This window comes from Pristis pectinata, chromosome 18 (genome assembly GCF_009764475.1).
Source record: "Pristis pectinata isolate sPriPec2 chromosome 18, sPriPec2.1.pri, whole genome shotgun sequence".
Lineage (NCBI taxonomy): Eukaryota > Metazoa > Chordata > Chondrichthyes > Rhinopristiformes > Pristidae > Pristis > Pristis pectinata.
This window is the reverse complement of record NC_067422.1, coordinates 41,132,907-41,155,892: the sequence shown is the minus strand read 5'-3', so window position 1 is coordinate 41,155,892 and position 22,986 is coordinate 41,132,907. Positions and strand designations below refer to the sequence as shown.

The window sequence follows — 22,986 nt, the reverse complement described above, 5'->3', positions numbered from 1 at the left end:
GCGTTCGGCTGTTAACCGAAAGGTTGGTGTTTCGAGCCCACCCAGGGAAGGTGAGCGCCAGTTTTCTCCCCGACATTCACACTTCTGGGGGCGCTGAAACAGCAAATAACCATTTTCTCGGAGGTGAGAGCTTTAGATCGTGTTGACCTTGGTGACTGCTAAAACATGACATGTATTTTGCATTGTATGTGGCTGATATGGAACTTATATTTGTAATGGGAATCATATGGATCATGCCGACTCTAAAGAATGAAAAGAAACAAACAAAAACATTTCTGGTTGCTTGCGCTGAAAGGCAACCAGGGAATGCCGGATTGCTCTGTTGCTCAAAGGCAGCGAGTTTCCATGTGTCTGAGAGCCCTGAAACTTTAATGTCCACTCCCTCCACAGATCATATTTCCATTTTACTTTTATTTCAGCTTCATTCCACATTTGATCAGGAATAAATATTCTTTCCAATTTATGTTCAAATATTTCAACATGAACAATACGCTTTGTATTGGAAATTGGACAAGAATTCTGATTTCAGTCATTATTCTACTGATGATGTTCGTTGATCATTTAATGGGTCCTTGGTGTTTCTCCCAAATATTCTCCCACAGACTGCGATGCTGAAAAACAAAATGCGCCGCATAAACATGAATCTTACAGCGATACAGTCACGGAGCCAGAGAGGGATATAGCAGGAAAGCTGGCTTTCCCGTCCACCCAGTCCGCAAGAAACATTCACCACCAACAAACGCCAACCTTTCTTTATTCTTCCCATATTTCTATCAATTACCCCCAGATTCTATCCATCACTGACACACTGTGGACATGTTATGGTGACCAAAGGAGCTACCAACCTTTGTGTCCTTGGGACATGGGAGGAAATCAGAGCAGGAAACCCACACAGTCATAGGCGGAAGTGCACCCCGCACCCAGACAGGACGAGGTGAGGATTTAACCCGTATCTAATACGTCTGGGCTCGATAGCGCAATAAACAACGCGTTGGACTGCCATCCTGCAATTTTCTTCAAACTGAACCACTTTACCTGAAACTGAATGGCGTAGTGATTCAAAGCACGGCTTTAAGGGTATTCCTTCTGCCGTGGGCTTGGCAAGTATGTTCTCGACTTTGTTCGCAATTCAATATTTATCAGTTATTTTCTCACCGGTGCTGAAGAAGATTTACTGTGCGGCGCCCTCTGCGAGAGTAGAAACGCACGCTCGTCTCTTCTGCGCAGACTCAAAAATGCTGCTGCGTCATCAGAAATTAGTGCCGTCTAATTGTTTGCAAAATCCTATCGAGGAACTCGGTTCTGCAAGAGGAAGGGAACTGGGACACTGATTTTGTCGCTTCTTCAGTGAAAGAACTAAAGGAAGCTGACGCAAGTCTGCATTTGACAAAATGCGATGTTGTCTTCGGCAGCTTTAACTATATGCACCATAGGGGGAGACTGCGGACTCTGTAGCGCAAGGTATAGAGGTTGGACTTCGAATAATCCGTGACAAAGTAATTCAAAGGTTCTGCGTTCGAATCCCACCGGAGTTGTTATTTTGTCCGAATTCTCTACGACGTTAAACAAGGTCAGATTCGAAGTCACCTGATGCTGGATAATCGAGAAATCCAGGTCATGGTTTGAAATAATCGAATCATTCACTGAAGTACGGAAATAAGGTGATTATTTTTTCCCAGACCGTCTGAGTCTGTGGAACGTTTTGGGAAAATTGCAGCGCGTACTGAGTCTTTGATTATTTCAAGAACGGGGGAGATAATACTTGAAAAAAGGAGGGTACTACGATAACGAGGTTGGCTGGAATGCAGACTTAAATAGCTGAGCGTCTGGGTGCTCTTAGGTCTTTCCGATGTGCACGGATGTTTGTGTGCAGGTTTTATATTTTTGGTCGTCTTCAGTTTACTGAACTTCTTCCATTCTGTTAATGTTGCAGGTTTGACAAGCCCCTTGCATTCTGTTCATTGTAATTCAAACATGTTCTGAAGAAAAATCGACAAATATGTCTTCTATAATTCAGGAAATAACGTCACTTTTTACCCGAAACCTGTCGCCTCACAATATGCAAGTGCCCAGATTATGCGTTTCCCAATCCCAGCAGAAACTCCGTTTCGAAATGGTAATCTTTATTACTTCTTTCAATTAAAAACCCAGACTCAGCGGGCAATGGGTAGAACCGTGCAGACAGATTACTTTCTGGTGTGGTGTATCTTTTGCTGATTGCAGTGAAAGAAACGGTGAGTAAACGTCATTAAATCATAAACACTTCATGAAAACTTCGGCCAATATTGGACGTTTCTGTACATATGGATCCAGAAGAGACTGTCTTGTATCGTTGCGAATGTGAGTGATTTCATTTGCAATTTTAAACTGCGGAACCTGGGATTGCTTCATTAGATGAAGAACATTAAGAGCAAACTTTATGGACACCTTGATGTACATGCCCAATTCCCGCTGGACGTAACAACACACTGACGTCTGTAAAACCTCGTGGTCTGCCACCATGCCGTCTGACGTGACAGCCGTTTACCACTTCTAACTCCGGTCTCCTTTGAAGAGATATTGGATGGATTGGAAAACGGGAAGCCGCATCAAGCCTCAAACACTGGATCTGGGACAAATAGTTTCAAATCAAACACGGAGGGCACGGAACTTTCAAGATTAACATGTTCAACCAAAGAGCGTTGTTATACAATGAACCAAAAAAAAATCGCTGGGCGATAGTGTGGCCGAGCGGTTTAAGGCGCTGGATTACGGCTCTAGTCTCCACGGAGATATGTGTTCGAATCCCACCACTACCACTGATTGCAAACCTACTACACCCAATATGACCTGCTGCCGTATTAAAAATGTATTGGGAAATGTTTTGCAGAACAAAATCTCAAACAAATCCACAAATCACCGTGACACTGCAGGGCTGCAGAACAGTCCTGAATTTCTGTCGGAGATTGTGGAGAGGTAGTGATCGTGGCTCATATTTGTACGAAACAAATGGATACAACTGTATTCAATATCAATCTGAATTCCACCTCATATCTGCAGCGCTGCTTCTACCGTGTCTTGAAATACACAGCAAACTGGTCGGAGTTCGAGTCGAAAAGACCTTCGCAACGCGAGGTGGGATCATTCGTCCACAGGACCAGGGCAAGTATAGAAGGCAGGACTCGGCCGCGTTTGCAAACGATTGTCACCCTAAACTGAAACCACGCCGCCTAAACGCAAAGAAGCGGAAAACAAGGTAATGGGAAGCGTCATCTGGTTGAACCGCTCGCCCGATTTCTTGCTCCGCAGACACCAACGGACCTGTTGCGTTTTGGAGGCTTTTTATTTGTTCTGTTGCTTTCTGTTTTATATTTGGAGGTGCGTGAACGGCGGTGATTTCATGGAACACACCTTCATCACACGGTAACTTACCCCATAAATGAAATGCTCCACTGGGAGTTGAACCCAGGATCTCCTGTTTACAAGACAGGCGCTTTGACCAGTTAAGCCACAGAGCCCTCGCGCCGTCCCATAGCTGTAATAATGAGATGTTACTTGCATTAACTTCTCTTGTTCGTCTGCTGGCGAGGGATTTGCTTCAGATTCCGATCAATTCTTCAGATTAACTGCTTCCTCTGCTCCAAACATTGTATCACCGTATCCAGGAACGGATTTTCCGCAGTGACAATTCCGCCAGATTTACTGAACTCTCGCACCACTATAAAACCCCTACTATCACCTCCGCTCTTTATATTTTATCTCATCACAGCTTCAGTAGAAGTCATCAGAAGTCAAATAAAACGGACAAACTAATCAATAGTCGGTGTTTTACAACTTCCTTACGTGGTACGGACATGGAAGCCAATTGTTTTTGTCTATTTAACTAGGTGGGTGCAGAAGGTAACGGGATGAAGCCGGTATGAAATCGCTTCCAGCGAGGGAGTTGACTGATGGTTTGAATGTGTTCACCTTCGGGAACACATATCCCTGGGACTGACGCAGTCAGACCCTCTGCAGTCTGACTCCTGGTTCTCAACCAGATCTGGATATAATTCCGTTCGTTGCATCCCTTCTGTGTGAGAAGTGAGAGACGGAGATGTGCAGATCCTTAATAATAATAACAATTTACATTTCTCAATGATCTTCGGATTTGTAACAAAATTCCATAATTATACGTATTCTGCTTCAGATTTTGACCGTTTTTACTTCACTTATTTCTGCAACAAAAGATTCTTAATTTGTGACTGTTCTTGGTGCTACACAGCTTGAAATATACTTCTGTTCACTCGTTCCTTGATCAAGTCGGTCGGATGATACACAACACTGGTGATGTTGATGGGAGGAACCGCGTGTTGCTACAGATGACCTAAGGAGGTGGTAACGTGATGTCTGCCTCAAGTGCTCCGCACCTTTCACAATTAATTACGACCCTGAAACAGCTCACTCCATATATCTCACTGAGCCAGCTTGACTGCATTGTATCTATCAGCCGGAAGGGGCGGGGCAGGAAAAGTGAACTTTCTGACTTCCCAACCGGGATAAAAACGCTGTTGAGTGTGTAAGTACATTCAGCTCCATCGTGGAATCATTCCACATGTGGAAACAACTGACAGCGGTTAATTCTTTCTGTGCATGAGAAATGCGTCCCTCCTTCTCAATCTCTCGCAGGACATCGGCCCAGCAGGTTTCTGAGCTCTTCCTCTTGGCGTTTCATCCAGGGTGCGACCGTGTGGCGTAATGGATAAGGCGTCTGACTTCGGTGTTCGATGCGAGGTCATCAGAAGATTGCAGGTTCGAGTTCTGTCACGGTCGTTTAACCAATATGGTTTTGCTTCTATTCTATCGCTTCCTCCCTCCACCACAACTGTCTCATCTGATTCAAACACACGCGTTTTAAGCGCGTCGGCTTCGCGCAGTGCCCCGCGCCGCGATTACCTCGGTCACTCCGCCCTCGTGGGCAACAAAACAAAATGTCGCCTTTTCGTTTCACGTAACGTTTTATTTCACGTATCTTGTCTGTGATGTATTTCTGCAAACGGTCTCATAAACATCGGGGTGGAGCTCCTCAAACTGTCGGGAGCAGCTGCTGCTGGGAAGGCGGAGTGTGCAGCACATTCAGCAGGCCAGATCGCAGCGGAGGGGACACCACCGTGAACCCGCATAACCATCGGGGTAGGATCTTAAACACACGTTTCCTTCCTTCAGAAACGGTCTCGGGGTCGGAGACGGATGGATAGGTTCGCTGTCGCCAGGCCCGGTTACTCCGATTCCGGAAGCAACCTACATTTGATGGCAGACGGCGGCTGACAGATGGACATGGAGGCGGCGAGGTTCAGTCCAAGCTGTGAGGACAGAGTGTTGGTCACCTGTTGCTTGCCCAGTCCCGCTGTGAACCCGTGCGAAGGATCAGTTTGGTGAGTTAATTTCAAACAGCCATTATCCATCTGATGATTACACCAGATGTGGGACAATGCAGAGTAGGACAGCACTATGGAGACGACCTTCACCCCATTACATCTTCTCAGACCATGACGCCAAGTTACACTAATCCAATTTGCTTTCACGTGGCCCATTTCCTTCTATTCTCTGTCTGTCCGTCGATCACGAAATTAATCACGTGCTTCTCAAATGTCGCACTGGGCAGAAAAGAAGACCCCACCCCCGGAACCACGAATGTACCTTAATCTTTTCATTGGCTGCAGTAATGAAATTAGTTATGTCGCTACCTGTTGTCGTCAGGATGGCCGAGCGGTCTAAGGCGCTGCGTTCAGGTCGCAGTCTCCACTGGAGGCGTGGGTTCGAATCCCACTCCTGATAGTTACGAATGTTAAATCTTGATTCTCCCTCCCTATTTTCTCCCACTGTCTGCCAGTTTGGCCTCGCCCCATCCTAGCCTCGGCCATTGAATAACCCTGTCCTTCCACAGATGATATGTCTTCCCCAATTTACTTTTTTTTCGTCCTATCACCCTTCGCGATCTTATGGTCCTCTCGACTGCCAGCGAGATTATGGTCCAGCCGTCCCTCACTCTCCCTTTCTATCAGCATATACAGCAATCTGCTGAATGCACCATTGAATGCATTCACAGTCCGGGGGGGGGGGGGGAGGTGAGTTGGACAGTTGGGGAATGAGAATGCTTGTGGGAGCAGCGAGGTAGGGAGAGACTGAAAACCAGATAAGTACAGACAATGCAGGAGTGGAAGGTGAGGAAGACTTGCAAGTTCAGCGAAAGGACGATGGACATAACTGAGCAGATGTGAGACGGAGCTGAGCCGGTTTATCCCGGTCCCAACTCTTCTTCTGGGCCATTTAATCAAAACCCTCTACTGTTGATCCAACATATATTCATCCACCCCACTTCATACAATTCCAATGATCTAGCTTCCACCATCTGCAGGGGCAGAGTATTCGTGAGCTTCACCACCCCGTGCGTGAAGAAAATTTTAGGTAACTCAGTTCCAAGTGACCTGCTCTTTATTTTACAGTTCCGTCCCCTTGTTTGTGACTCTCTCACTGGTTAAAATAGTCCAACTTCTGCTCTCTGACTCCATTAATATATTTTTATTTCTGAATAAGTTCGACGCTCATTTCACTAAACTCCAAGGAATTAGGGTCCGTCGTAGTTCGACATGAAGGATTCATAACTGAATTAACTAACACAGTTCCATGATATTCAGATGAAAGTGACAATTCCAGCCCAGCTTTCAGTGTTGGTGAATATTCTCAATCAGTTCTGTTAACAGAACAGAGGCCCACTTTTGCAGCAGTCTCGTGTGTGAACTGACTTCCATTATATCAGACACCAGCCGGCTGTTTCTCAGAGCAAAAGGCTTTGTTTTATTTCACATTGGTGACATTGTGTCTAAATGTTTGCAAAGAATTATCGATTTCAAAGAGTGCAGACGATCTCCATGGAGAAGGGTTTTCATCCAGTGTGTGAAGACAGCATCAAATCACTCAAATCATAATTAAATTGACAACTCCATGAACGTCGAGTAAAATAACCATCTGGAGAACAGCCCTTCTGGAAAACAGCTTGCAATCCGCGCAGTCGTCGATTATCCTTTGAACGATTGGCGAATGGTCCAAAGAGTTCAGCCAGGGTGTCGTTCATCGTGACACCACGTTGTTACCCATTCTGCAGAAATTAAGATATTTCAGAAATGACTGAGAACGAATCATTCACAATCACTAACATGGTGGAATCCAGTGGAACAACGAATGGACTTGACCACAGTGTTGAACATCGACCCAGATGGTTGAAACACCAAGGAGGCCGTAACTTTCGCTGCCCATCACACTGCATTCAGAAGTTGAAGTGACACACGCGTCTGGTTCACTGTGAATGAAAGTCGGTGCCTCACGGCGCCGGGAACTCCACTTTAATCCATGCAGTGGAAAACTAGTTCATTCTCGACACGGAAGCCAATGACTTCTCTCCACCCTCATTTTCTGAGCTAACAGTGCAGAAAATATATCTCAAAACGGCACAAGACTTTTGTTGGTATAGGACTGATGACTCACCCTCTGCTCTATCTCTCTCTCTGGCTGTAACAAAACATTTTTAACCCATACTTCAGGCTCAACAACCGCAGCCCCGATACAGTGTAAGAGTAAACACAGGCAGAGCTGCGATAGCCGAGTGGTTAAGAAGTTGGACTTAAAATCCAGTGGGGATTCCCGACGCAAGTGCGAACCCTGCTCGCAGAGTTTGCAATTTTAGACACAGGGACCAGACGGGCAACTGCCGCTGATAATTCTAACGTACAGCCAGGGCTCCCCATGCCTCATACATTCCGGCAGACATTTGCACCCCAAGAAATAGGTCCACCTGTTGGCTATATCTATTGACATAACGGTGCATCCTTCGTGTTCAGATGACCAGACACACGAGGGCAGATTGGCCCATCATATGGCTGCGGTTTCGTTTGAAGTGGGGAGATGCACTATTTATATTCCGAAAAAAACGTCATCTTTTTTGCCGGGTCGACTTCATTCTTTTTCGACCTTGATCAAGATTCTCAGCTCAACCGTCTCATTGCCAAACTGAAGGAATTGGAACTGTTAAAGACGCACTGGACACTTAGCCGTCTAAGGAGTGAATTGGACCCTTGACTTTGTCTCTGCTATGCACGTGGCGATGATTTATGATCCTTCACCTGTCCCTGTACTGGATCCAGTCATGCTTGCCTACAGTTATGACCGAGTCCACCCCAGAACATGATCTGCCCTCTGATCCTGCTCCCTCGGCTTTGGACGTTGTGACCTGATCATTCCTCTCAAGACATTTTCCGGTCTGGTTCTGCACCTGGAGTTGTTGCAGATCACTGGCAGCAGGAGGCAGAAGAGAGTGGGATATGGCCGAGGGCAAAAGGCGAACAACGTCACTGACCACCCGGTCTCACTGCCCGGGGTTTGACGTGGCAGTGGATCTCGTGCCTTTACCCGACACCATCTAATGAGCAATCTGGCCCTGCCGGCCAATGCTGAGCACTGAATAACGTTCCTCTTCGTGGCCTGACCTCGTGGCATTTCGCATTCTCGTGGTATCTTACGTGAAATGCTTCGGCGAGTTGATGGCTGAATGCAAAATATCACCGCATAAAAGTTAGGCAAGACAGCTTGCAGTTTCAAACTGTCCTGCCAAACCTTTTGTCAACACATGCTTTTGGTCTGCTCTCAAACAAAACCGTTTGTGTCGGATGTGAAGAGGGTTATGCAGAGTTGTCAGGGTGGCCGACTGGTCTAAGGCGCCAGACTCAAGGAATGAAATTCCTTCCGTTGAAACGAGGGTGTTCTGGTCCCCAACTGGGGCCGTGGTTTCGAATCCCATTCCTGACATATGCTGATTTTTACATTTGTAATTTTGACTTTTTCAATCGACGTCAATTAATTCCAGTTAATAGGAAGTAGCTGTTTGAGTGGAAAAAAAAGTGGAAATAAAAACACCGTAGTTTTCTTACAGAGGCTCGGGATGCAGCGGACTCAGATTGCGGGCCTTGATAAGTGAAGGGACTTTGGAGCGGAGAGTCCGTGACATCTTCTGACCACTGTTCATTGGTTGGACAGAGTGACGTTGGTGCCATTTGCACAGGTTGTCAGTGACAGTTTTGTTCACATTTTTGTTTAAATGAAGTGTGGGAACAGAGATTTCATGACATTTTAAGTCACGTTCTAAATGAAACATCACCCGGGGAGCTCTGTCCCGTGGGTTTCACAACTTGTTGGTTGAGAGAATTCGGAGACGCGCCTTGCTGTTGACAAGTCAGCGGGAGGTGCCAACAACTCGGCCACTCAATATGATCCTGGCTGCTTTGCCCCAGGTCCCTACCTCTGCTCTTTAGAAGTTCCACAAAGCCTCGATTTCCTTGAGCTTTCAGCAGTATACCCATGTCCCCTGCAAATAGTCCAGTGAGAACCTCCACAACTCTTTCAGAGAGTGACAATGGTGCGTCAAGATCTTCAAACTAACCTCACTTTTAAACCATCAACCTTACAATTTTTTTTCCTCAACAGTTCCTCTCCGACAAATGGACACATCTCAACATCTCCTCAGTCACGGTCCATTGGAAACTTACACGGTTCAGAATGGCCACCCCTCATGATGTATTCTAAACAGTCCAGTTTTAACTTCATCATTTGTTGTTTTCAGCACGCACGTTCATCCCGGGAGTTAGGTTAGTCCATGTTTTCCCAGCCGCCACCAATGCTACCATATCGGTTACCAATTCAGTGGAGGAAAACTCTGCACATTACTCCAGGGGCGGCTTCACAAACCTGTACAATTGTAACAAATGAATTTATCTGTTTCTGATCTCCAATCCCCTTGCAATAAACGACAATCTACCAGTTGGTTTCCTGAATACTTGATCCACCGGCCTGCTAATCTTCTGTGGTTTCATGCACAAGCGCATGTCGGTCTCTCTATTCTCTACATATTTGACCTATCTTTGTCTGGATTATATCTAAACTCACAGAAGAACATGACATCACTCTCAAACAACTTTTGTCCAGGTTTCGACACTGACTGAACCATCCAGTTGCCGTCTAAATATCCTTATTGCAGCACCTCAGCCAACTATTTTCTTGTCCGTGCACGCATTTCCCTCCTCCACGTGTCTGCGTGGGTTTCCTACGGGTGCTCCGGTTTCCTCCCACATTGCAAAGACATACGGGTAGGTTAATTTGGATTTAAAATGGGCGGCGCGGACTCGTTGGGCTAGAAGGGCCTGTTACCACGCTGTAAATAAAATTTAAATTTGAAAAAAAATTAAATTTATATTTAAAACATTTAAGAAAAGGTAACTATTGAGGAGCAAGAACTGTTTTCTTTTGAGTTATTAATTTCTTAGTCTCACTGACCAGGAGTCCCATATGAGCTCAATTCCCTCACCCCCTCGTTCTCCTGTCTCCATAGAAGCTAGGGATCATTATTTGCCAACCCGTGTCAGTTATCCTTCGTTATCGATTCTCTCTCCTGATCAGCTTTATCGTAATTTGTTGCTGTTTCATTAAAATAAACTCCCAAAGTACAGATGTATCACCAGCTTGTACCACTTCGTCTGCTCTCATGCCTGATTTAGCATTCTCCTTCACCTCTCTTGTTAACCATGGATGGTTCATCTTTCTCACCGGTATACCCTCAAATCTCACATGCGGAATCATACCAATTTCATTTTACACTGAGATTCTAACCGAGTGGCCAGATGAGTTGAGTAGATTGAAGTAATCTGGATGACGGACAGTGAGGGCAGACAGTTGGGGAACATTGTTTTTCGACCATGCAGTGACCTCAATGTTATTGAATGCGGTGCGCGTTTCACTGATGCCAATTTAGATTGTGTAATAAATATCCCCGGCTCAAAAGGCCCATTTGAAACTTGTTTGTTCAATGACCTTGAACAACATCTGACCAATGAGTTCCAAGTAGCCGGCTGGAGAAGTTTCTTGTTCTATTAATATGGGAATCCTCTCCATGTATCGCTTCAGAGCCAGAGAGGGAATTACCCCCGCCAATGTCGGCAATTATCTCCACGACTGCAAGACGATGGACTTTGATTTCAAGATAAATAAAATATTTTATGATATCGAGAAGATATACTATCCTGTCCTGGCTGTTCTTAGTGCCCCTTGTAAGTTGGTAAATTGTTTTGTTGTGCTGTAAATTCTCTGCAACTGAAGTCTCAAACCACGGAGATACGATTCATCCAGTACCTGCTCTCGGTATGGGTCTGTCAACGCGCTAACCGCTCCTTTCTCGGAACGATTTTTCCACCCGCTCATTGTCTGTGTGGAAATTAACAGAAATACGACACTTTAATTAATCAATAAGTGTAATACGATTTGATGGACATCATCCATTGCTGAGTTGCATTGAATGTTTACGCAGAACCCTTGTATCCGACCTGACGGGTGTGCTTTTGTGTGAACTGCATCACCGAACATGGTCAGGAACAGGGACGTGGACTGCGTTGTCCAATTCAGAAGGAAAGTGGATGAATGACAGTGAATGACAATCCAGTGCCAGTCACACGATGTAACAGTGGACCCGGGTATCTCCTGCTCTGCATCAGCTGACGTCCTGTGCAATTAACACAGGATTGTTGTATTCATTCTATATTTATTTCTTTGCCTTTCCCTTTCTTTTTGTTTGGATTGTTTTCCAATTGTGTTTTTGAAGAGAACAGGCTACTACGCCGACTCGGCACAACTTGGAGACACTTCATGACGAGACTGCAACTGGCTTTATTCCACCTGCTGCTCCATCACCGTGCATTGGTTTTCTTCATTGTTACTTGAATACACTGAATCTCGGATCACTTCATTGATACGAACATTTTCATCTGATGGATGTCTGATTTAATTTCAACAGCTATCGTACTCCACGTTAAGGTGAATAGTGTCTGGTATACGTAAGGGTTGCGTCATCCAAGGAGTGCATGATCTCGTTGTACGTAAAATAACACAATAAAACCCCAAACAGTCGTTGTATTCTTTGGCTGCAGCCAACTGCCTGAGAACATCTTTTTATCACTGCTCACCTGACTGCCTGTTGGAGTCGATCTGTCTGGATACAGACAACAAATCAAATCGCACAACAGGATTGCAGTATTCGGATCATTTTCGGGGCGTGGTTAACTCAAAATGTCCCCCAAAACTAATTCCGATCCTTTTAGTTCAAACCTTTTTACCTCAAGAGCAGAACCTACATTTGCACAGCCAGGGACTAATAAACAGTTACTTCCTGCATTCACATCCAATGTTGACAACATAATCTGTTGTTGGACATCGAAGAGCCTGACATGCTCTTCACGATGTTACTGATTAGTGGAGCAGGATCGAAATGTCAGCACGGTCATTTAATGTTATTATCGGGAGATCTGTTTCTTCAAGATGTTTATTCCTGGATAAGACAGAAGTGTTGACGCTGTTCTCATTCTGTCCTCTTAATTTGTCCTGTTCGTTTTCCACGCGGTTAACCTGGTGACGATTGTGGTCCTGTCTCGGGAAAATACGGTCTCTCCAGGTGTGTCACCCGCTACCTGGTAGGAATGGCAGCAGCCGGTCTACTGATAGTTATTTTTGATCTAATATTGAGGCAGATTCCGATTGTTTATGACATGCATTCTTTGGGGTTATCTCAGTGTGTAATTTCCACGCCGTCCTGCTTCATGCCGTCATGGACTGATCTGCCTGGTTCAACGTCAGGCTCACTTTTGACAGAGTTGTAGCCATTTGTTGCCAAATGTTGAAATCAGGGTGTTCCACCGAGAAAACGGCGGCTGCGGTTCTGGGAGCAGTGTCTGGGCTAAGCAGTAGAAAGAACGTATTCTGGTAGTTTACGTACACACCTTGGCACAGGATGTCGAATTTACCGAGGTTTTGTTACATGGATGTCCATGTTATGACATCAATGACCTGGACAATAGTTGAATTTCTTCATTACCTTCTCACGCCGTATGTGCCGTTTATTTTTATTCTGCTCTTCAATACTTTAACAGTCAGACACATTTTACTGGCCAGCGGAGACCGCAGGAGACTCCGGGGCCAGAATAGCGGGGAAACTCCCAGAGACCGAGCGATGGAGAGCAGAGGGAAATCCATAATATTGTTGTTCGTCATCTCGGGAAACTTCGTCCTGCTGTGTCCAGTATTTACAGTTTATTCTATATGGAATCTGTTGTGGAGTTTGGGATACAATTTAGTTAATTTCCTCAGTTTTCTAACCGAAATATGTTGCATGCTCCAGCTTCTGATTTGCTGCACAAACTGGTGCGTTTATTTTGTGACACAGACTAACTTCAGGGAGAAGCTGAGGACTGTGGTGACATATCCGTGCAGTCTAACTGCAAATTTAATTAAACGCCGTTCATAGAGCAATAGGGCAAAGATACAGACACTACGGCCCAACCAGTCCATGCTGACCACGATGCCCACTCAGCACATCCCAATTTCCTGTGCTCGGCCCACATCCCTCCAAGTTCCGCGCCTCCATGTACCTATAGAAGTGCTTCTTCAGTCATACTATTCTAACTGCCTCAACCACTTCTTCCAGCAGATCGTTTCATGTACTCACCACTGTCTGCGTGAACACATTGCTCCTCAGGTCCCTTTCAATTACTTCCCCTCTCGTCCTTAACATATGCCGCAAAACATTGGACTCCGCTATCCTGAGGTAAAAACTCTTGTCATCCACTTTATCTCTGACTCTTATAATTTTGTACATTTCGACAAGATCGCTCCTCGTTCTCTTGAGTTCCAAGGAATAAAGACCTAGTCTGGCTAACCTCAGGCACAGGCAACATCCTTGTGAATATTCTCTAAGCTTTCCAGTTTAATCACGTCGGTTCTATAACAGGGTAACCAAAACTGTGCACAGTGCTCCAGGTGCGGTCTCACCAACAACTTGTAAGACTGGAACATAATGTCCTCATCCCCATGCTCAATGTCCTGACTGATGAAAGCCAGCGTGCTAAACCCTTTTTTCGCCACACTATCTACAGGTGACGCCGCTTTCAACGAACTATACACATTTACTCCCAAGTCCCTCTGTTCCATTACACTCCCTGGTGTGAACGTCGTACGCTGGTTTGACTTTCCAAACTGTCTCAACTTGCACTTAAGTATTGAAATCAATTTGTCACTCCTCGACCCATTTCCCAACTGATCAAGATCCCTCTGTCATCTACGACAACCTGCACAATCAACAACAATTTCGCGTCATCCCCAAACCTACTGATGTACTGTTGTTCATTCGCGTCCGAATCATTTATATAAATAACGACTAACAACGGTCCCAACACGGACCCCTGAACCACACCAGTCGTCACCGGCCTCCATTCCGGAACAACGTCCAGAAGCGAACCACTTACAGGACCTGCCTTTCTTTTTATGTGCTCTCCGCTCCCCTCTCCCCGGGAATCTGTGATATGGAGACAAGAAAATTTGACCGAATCTATTCACGATCTGTTGTTCTCTGTGACGTTCCAAGCATAACGTACATTATCTTTTAATACGATGTACACGATACTTTGGGCAGTTCTGACAGTTCTATTGGGCAACAAGGAAAGTTGTTCGTGCTCCGAAATAATTAAATTCTTCGTGCCTTTTGCAGTGCCACCGGTTAATGGCCGTCTTGTGAATCTACTGACGAAAGTTGAACCTGCGGGAAAACGTGCTCCCTGAAAGAGAACAGTAACTTCTCTTTCCAGTCCTTCATTAAGTACCTCTCACTGTTGTCTGGGACTGGAGCACAAAAATATTTCAAGCATATATGATGAAATCTCGGCCTGTTGATGGTCATTGCTGCCATCCGCTTTACCAGACCAGAACTCCGAGGGCACGATATCCAGTGAGCCTGCAACAAGTAACTTCTTGGTTAAACTATAAAAGTAAATAAATGGTTATCCCACCAAGTAGAAAATTCATGGAGTCAGGGAGAGATTCAACACGGAGAAAATGCCATTCGGTCCAGCGAGTCCGTGTTGTCCATCCGCCACCCATTTGCACGGATCTTACACACCCACATATTCAACTTCCGCCAGATGCTCTCACTCACTTTCCCATTGGAGGAAATTCACAGGCTCCTGATAATCTACCAATCCGCAAGTCTTTGGAATGAGGGAGGAAACCGGAGTGCTCGGAGGAAACCCACGTGGTCACAGGGAAAAGTTGCAAACTCCACGCACTGCCGAGAGCGCTGGAGGTGCGGACTGCACCGGTGATCCTGGATCTGTGAGTCGGCAGCTTTACCCAGCCGTGCTGAGATATCATTATATCCAGTTGCCCTGGCAAGAAGAAGTCATTTCGTCAATCCCATTTAATCTGGCAATAAGAAAAGATTTTTCTGCAACCATTTTCCCAAAAAATGGCAAACGATCCACCTGTTCACTCTGATGTGGTTCTCTTTCTGTCAGAGTCCGCACCACGGAATAATCATTCGAAAATCGAGTTCAGTTGTTCACCACTTTATTCTGGCACGTGCAAGAAATAACTCAGGCAGAGTTCCAAGATATCGAATCACAATTCATTCACTGAGTATTGTACTCCAATCAAAAGTATATTTGACCTGTTGCATTCAATGGTAACTCATCACCAGTCATACAGAAAATAGAAAATGTAACTGTATAGCTCAGTAACAGACCATACGGCCAACGATATTGTGCCGAGCTGATTAAGTTCGTCAACGAATGCCCAACTCATCTAATCCCTTCTGCCTGCACAATGTGGATATCCCTCCCTTTTCTGCACAGTCATGTGAATGTTTAAGATCCCCTTGAATTTATCTATCGGATGTGCCTCCACCACCACTCCTGGCAGCACATTCTAGACTCCCACCACTCTCTGTGTAAAAATATTACCCCGCACATCTCCTTTCAACTTAGCCCCTCTGACCTTAAATGCATGCCCTCTGGTGACAGAATATTTCAGCCCTGGAGAAAAAGATCTGTCATCAGCTTCCACCGCTCCAGAGAAAACAACCCAAGTTTGTCCAACTTCTCCTTCTGGCACATATCCTCTCATCTTGGTAACTTCCTAGTAAACCTCTTCTGCGCCCTCGCCAAATCCGTCACACCTTTCCCGTAATATGGCGATTAGAATTCAATCCAATACTACAGAATTGAATTTTGGTATTGGTATTGGTTTATTTTTGTCACTTGTACCGAGGTACAGTGAAAAACTTGTCTTGCATATCGTTAGTGCAGACAAATTCATTACACAGTCCATTGGGGTATTACAGAGTACAAACAAGAAAACAGAGTGAAGTGTCACAGCTACAGGGAAGCGCATTGCAGGTAGACAATAAGGTGAAAGGTCAAATAAGGCAGATTGTGAGGTCAAGAGTCCATAACCGTTCAATAGTCTAATCACAGTGGGATAGAAGATGTTCTTGAGCCTGGTGGTATGTGCCCTCAGGCTCCTGTATCTTCTGCCTGCTGAGAAAAGAGAGAAGAGAGAATGACACAGGTGGGCGGTGTCTTTGATGAAAAACCTTTGATTATAAACTTTAATTGTAACATTTGATTATAAACCTCATAAAAGTTATAAACCTGCCACATAAATTTTCGACTCTTGAACTCAATTCCTCTACTAACAAAGGCAAGAATGCCATGGACCTTCTTTATCACCACATCAACCTGTGCAGCCGCTTTCAGTGAGCTGTGGACATGGACCCCAAAATCCCTCCGCACATCAACGCTGTTAAGGTTCTTGCCTTTAACAGTTTATTGCCCCTTTAAATTTTACCTCTCAACGTGAAACAACTCAAATTTGGCCTGATTAAACTTTATCTGCCATTTATCCGTCCATATTTGCAACTGATCGAAACACTTTTGCATTCTTTGGCAATCTACTGCGTTATCAACAACACCACCAGTCTTTGCATCTCCTGGAAACTTACTCACCCACCCATCCGCGTTTTCATCCATGTGATTTATAGATCTCACAAACACAGAGGTGTCAGTACCGATCACTGTAGAACACCACTGGTCGCAGACCTCCACCCAGAATAAATCCCATCGACCAATCCCCCTCGTCTTCACGCGCAAACTAATTCTGTCTCCAAATAGCCAATTCACCGTGAGTCCCATGCATCTTAATCTTCTGGATGAGACAACCATGAGGGATCTTCTCAAACGCCTAACTAAAATCCATGCAGACAACATGCAGAGCTCTGCCTTCATCAATCACCTTCATCACCTTCTCGAAAAACGCAACTAAGTTGGTAAGACACGGCTTGCCCCTCACAACGCCATGCTGACTGTTCCTAATTAGGCTATGGTTGCCCAAATGCTCGTGAATGTTATCTCAAATAATCCTCTCTTGTATCTTCCCTTACGTAAGATTCACCGGTCTATAGTTTCCAGGATTATCCTTATTACCTTATATGAATAAAGGAACAACATAAAAAGGAACGTCTCCCAATGCACTCTCCTGTATTCCACAGGAACTATTTCCTCCTTGACCCTCTGGTCCGCTTATTCTCCCCCATCCCCAAAACCGACCGTACCCTGCTCTTTCCCCTACAACACCACAGTCATCCAGGGACCTCAGTCGTTTGTCCTGCTCAGGCAGAAGTTGACGTGCACCTGCTTCAACCTCGAAAATTGCACTTCCTGCTCTCAACGTGGCTTCCAGAACATCAGAGTGTCCAAACGGAGTGTAGCAGACAGCTTTGCAGAGCAGCTGCACCCAGTGTGCAATGGCCGCGTTGAGTATCCTGTGACACGTCATTTGAGTCCCAATCCACTTTACCATACCGACCTTCTGTACTGTTTTCAAATTTATCAGAACTGTCTCCGTTCCCTTCACTTCCCGAATGCCAGGCAACGTCTCCATCTCTGTTTAGAATATACCGTGTATCTATGTCTCTTTCTGTCTCTCTCGCTCTCTCCCTCTCTCTCACAGACACACAAAAACAGACAGACACACGCACCCACAGACACACACACAAACAAACACACAGACACACACACACAGACACTCCCACACACTCACACACAGAGATACACAGACACAAACACTCACACGCACACACAGTGACACACACACTCACACACATACAGGGTGCTAGGAGTTTGCTGAAACCATCACCAGATCAACACAGCATCCTGCCCCTGAACTCCGACAATCCTGCTGATGTTTCCAACAATGACCCCGACAAAATCATTGTCAGCAATACTTCGGGGATGGAATCCCTCCTCGGGGACCGTTCCCACACATCGGAGAAGTCCCTCTACCGTTCCACGCTGAAATATTTGGATATTAGAAAGGATAGAATTTTGTAAGTTTGGTTTTCTCTCTCCGGCCTTGAACTGGAGGAGAACGTTGGCCCGGGAAGGAAACAGAAGCCTTCAAACGTTTCAAGGTATTGCCATGGGAATGCGGTATGGGTGGAATTGAAGGCACGGTAGGTAGCATTTGGAAGAGGCCTGGTTTGCCGAACTACTTTTTTTGTAGTGCAACGTAACTCATGGACGTCGGATGAGTGTTTTCAAGGAATTCCGATATGATTGCATCACAGAAACGGTAACAGGGTTGTGTGAAGTGAAGGACTGGCAGCTTAGTGTTCCGGCGTGTAGAAATAACAATCCTGACATGGGGAAATTCGAAAGACACAAGCACTGCATTTAAGGGGCATTTAGTCTTATGCTTCAATAGCAACGGGTGGAAGGATACACTCCTAATGCAGGTAAATGGGATCAGTGTAGAAGAACAAAAGAGTTTGTGATGGGTGCGGTGGGCCGCAGGGCCAGTTCGTGTTCTGTCTATCTCAGTCCTTCTGTGATTCTGTACCTGTTTTCACCAAGTTTTGAGGACGACAGTTCCATATACTTTCTGTTCTTTGCTGGAAGAAATTCCATCTTATCTCTGTCTTAAGTGGGCAGCTGCTGGCTGCAAATTCTAATCCAGATGTGGTCTTCCGTGAATCAGGCATCAGGATATCCAGATCTCTCTGCCTGCCAGAGCTTGCAGTCTCTCACCAGTTCGATAACACGCCTTTTGTTCTCCCGCCAAAATGGACAACTTCACGTTTTCCATGATTATCCTCCATTTTCCATCCCGGTTTCCACTCCAACTATTGATATAGTTTTCTAACGTCCTGATCACATTCACAACTTATTCACCTGTGTGCGTCGGCATATTTCTTAATCTCACTGTCAGTACATTGATCCAGGTCAGTTCTTTGCAATGTGAAGATTTCAGGCCCAAACATTGATCCCCATTATTGGCGTTGATTTATTATTGTCAGAGAGCTGTGAAAGTAGCCCAGTCCGTCAGGAAATGCAACCTCCCCTCCACTGACTCCGTCTACACTTCCCACTGGCCTCCGGAGAGTGAACAACATAAGAACTCCAGCACACCGGACATTCTCTCTTCCCCTTACCCCTCCCCCGCCATGATATGAAATTAGTCTCAGGAAAAAAAACGATGTGATCAGTTTGCCTGTGAGGCAGGCACAGCAAATACAGAGAGAATTTATTGAGACACTTTGAGAGGACAAAACCAGCGACAGGTGGAGATTTTGGGATTATTGAGCAACAAGGAATTCAAATGGGTTTATTATTGTCACATGTCCGGAGATACAGAGTAAAACTTAATTTTGCAAGCCACCCCCGCAGATAATTTCAAAATATATGTACAGTGAGGTGGTACAAAAGGGAGAAATTAGATAATACTGAATATAGTGTTACAGCTACAGTGGAAGATATTGGTGTCTGACGAGAATTAGCCCTCAAATAATGAGTTGAATAACATATGGGCGTTCCCTTTAAGAGTGGCTTTTCCGGAGCGCTCACTGGAGCCAGGGGACATTTAACTGTTTGATTGAAAACAGGCTCTTCCCCGCGGGAATGCACGAGGCCGTGGGCGGTGGACCCTGAGCCTGCAGCTGATAGGGACATTCATTGAGTGCGGGTTAACCAGCGCTGGCAGAAAGAGGGCGAGTCGACTCTACAGCCTCACTCACTTGGGAGGTTTGGGTTGTTGTGATGGACGGGCTGCGGGCTCTGGGTTTGGTCCTTGCTGCGATCTGTTCAGCACAGCGGCCCTCTCTCCGTCTCCCCGCAGATAAATGCTGGCTGTCTCCCCTGTTCCGCAAAGCCTGCGGGTTTGCGAGAATTTCCGACAGCGAAAGTATGCTGCGAGGGTTCTGCTTTGACGAGGGTAGTGCACATGTGCCGCCGTATTTCTATTCACCTGACAATCTGCCCGGTTGGTATACTCCCGGCCGCCTGTGCTCCGAGGTTGGCCGGCTCCCCGCAGTCCGGCTGCACTTGATGATTCTAGGGGCGGTGTTCGCTCACTTCCCGTTGGTGTTTCTAACTCCCTCGTTGAGGGAAACTGATGGTCTTTCAGACAATCCCATCGGTAGACGGTAACCTTGGTAACCGCATCCTCCTCTGCCGTTCGGATGTTTGAGCTTGTCCAGTTCTGATAGTTCTGTGCCGCGGCGTTCCTGCTGTTTGGATTGCGTCCTGTGGGTGTGGAGGGTTGGAAGTCGGCGGACTGGGGCCCAGTGTCCGGCCGTTGCTGCCTTCTCTGCTCTGTGGACTCTGAATACATGGCGTTGGAGTGTCTTCACCGGAACTGGTGCAGGGAGACGGATTTGGTCAATGAGCTTCCCTGAGTCGGGGGCTGGAAACAGGAACACAGGCGGGGCTTGAGTTCTTTCTGTTCAGGACTCTGCATTTCCATCTTCAGCAACTCAACGCCTTCTGTTGCCATTCCCGCAGTGTGCACCAAGGACGGGCGGGTCCTGGTCGCTATCTCCCGGGATCTAACGCTGCCTCCTGTAAACCTGAGCACGGTGCATGTGAAGGATGTTTCCGGAGCCGATTGCCGCCTCAGCGCCGTCTCTGCAGACACTGTGCTCTTCCAGTTCGCAATCACCGACTGTGGCACCACTCAGCGGGTAGGTATTTTTTCAGAGGGTCATGAGGGGTGCTCAACCGGATGCTGATAGACTGCTTCCTCCTATACACCGACGGAGAGAAGGTTGTGTGCGAAACGGATATGTTGGGGAAGTTGGAGATCTTGGATGGAGCTTTGGGCTCTGTGAGCCGGGATAGTCCCTTCAGGTGAGTGTGCGAGTCCTTGATCGGGGAGGGCAGATGAGGAGCGCTATTGTGCAGCTGAGTCCGTTCTCTTGCAGGCTGCATGTGCAGTGCAGTTACAATGGAAGCCAAGAGTCCCAGCTGGAGGTGACGCTCCGTCTCTGCACCCTTTCTCCACCACTACCTGCCACTGAGACCGGCCCCTGCTTCTGGAGCTGCGAATAGGGACAGGTAATAAGTGCTCGCTGGTGCCTGGCGTCCAACTGCAGGCTCGGTGCAAATAGTAACCGATCTTCATCTCTTTCTCTGCAGATGGCGGCTATCGGAGCTGGTACGTTGCTAGTGACTATGTGAGTGTGTTGCGGGACCCCGTGTTCGTGGAGGTTCTTGTCCTGAACCGCAACGACCCGTCCCTCGTGCTGGTTCTCAAAGACTGATGGGCTTCCCCCCCCCGGGCCCGAGCCGTATTCGGGGCTCCTCTTGGACCTCCTGGTGTACAGGTGAGTGCGGAAACAGTAGGACGGACTGGAGAGGGTGCGGGGAGGGAGTTGCTGTGACTCTCCGCTCGATGTCTTTCCCCATTGACCCGCCCTCTTTCTCTGTTCCAGGTGCCCGTTTGGTGGTGACAACTACAGAACCCGCCTGGTCCCTGTGGGTAGTAATTCCCATCTGCGTTTCCCAACGCACCATGAACGGTTTGTAGTCAGCGCTTTCACTTTCTAGGACCGAGTGTCGGCCCGGCATCTGAGCGGGGAGGTGAGTTTTCTGCGGTATTTCTCTGGCGCTCACTGGTGTCAGCTTTTTGACCGGGTGTCGGTGAGTGGGGTGGCTCCTGCTCCCTAGATAACAGGAGAAGCATTGATCTCCTGCCTGGGGCCGAGGCACTGACCATCCAGCTCTCTTCCTTTCCAGGTTTACTGGCACTGCAGACCTCTGGTCTGCTCTCCCTCCACTTTGCAGCGCCAGTAAGTACCCGTCCTCCGAGACTTAGCGGGTGGGAGTGGCTAAGTAGGTCTCCTTTCTGCTCGTCCCCATTTGCCCTTGAAAGTGGCGATCCGCTGCACGTCGCCTTGTGATAGTGTTGATGGGCTGTTGAGGAACAGTTGAAGACTTCAAACCAAGCGACGGAGGAACACCTGTATGTCCAAGTTTGGACAATAACCAAATCGGTCAGAAGTCCCTTGGTGGGAGAGGTTTTGAGGGGCTGGGCGAACATTTGCTATTGATGACACAGTGGACTGCATGTTTGGTCAGTGGTGAGACATTTCCCACGTCCCACCACCCCGGATGTTGGTGGTGGAGGAATTATCATGGGAAGTTCCCTGCTCGGAACCGCTCCCAGGCGGGACGTTGGTGTCAAATCTGGACTACGGTCGAAGCATAAGGATCCAACACCATGCCACAGCTGATGCTGTGGGGCTCAGCGTCTGAGTGCCTGTTGAACTGGCGAGGTGGCGTAAGGGTTTGCACCATCAACTTCTGTGGATAAACCGGGTTCCGCCTCTGAACCGACATTCCGCTGCCCCTGTGAATTGGGGGAACAAGAACCCGCTCAATCGGGAGATCGACAATCCACGTGTCGCCCATGTCCCGTCTGTGGCGTTGAGCGGGTTTCCTCCGCCAGAATGACCGTGGTACCACCATCCGTGGTAACCTCCGCTCCACCCTTTATCTTCGTCCCCAGAAAGATGAAGAAGCGCCGACGAGTGGTCTGGCACATTGGTGACGGCCTCTGGGGCTATCTCTCTGCTGGAGGAGGAGCGCATGTCTGTTGGACTCCACCAGCGAGAGGAAGGTGAAGCAGGTACCTGCAAATGGCGTGTACCTGGAGCCGCTCTAACCACTTGACGTTCTTCGCTTCTTTCTGCAAGGAGGATCAAACCCGTCCCCTTCCGCCAATACTCACACACCTGGCAGTACTTGTTCTCCACCTGTCATTCCATTGGCGTCA

The 22,986-nt window shown here is 46.9% G+C and overlaps 2 non-coding genes across 2 annotated transcripts; one reads left to right on the top strand and one right to left on the bottom strand.

The window, feature by feature from the left end:
* Nucleotides 1-3,419: 3,419 nt before the first annotated feature.
* On the bottom strand, nt 3,420-3,497 carry trnat-ugu (transfer RNA threonine (anticodon UGU)). Its single transcript has one exon. It is a non-coding gene; the product is annotated as a tRNA-Thr (tRNA).
* A 2,216-nt stretch (nt 3,498-5,713) lies between these two features.
* trnal-cag (transfer RNA leucine (anticodon CAG)) lies at nt 5,714-5,796 on the top strand. Its single transcript has one exon. It is a non-coding gene; the product is annotated as a tRNA-Leu (tRNA).
* The last annotated feature ends 17,190 nt before the right edge of the window (nt 5,797-22,986 follow it).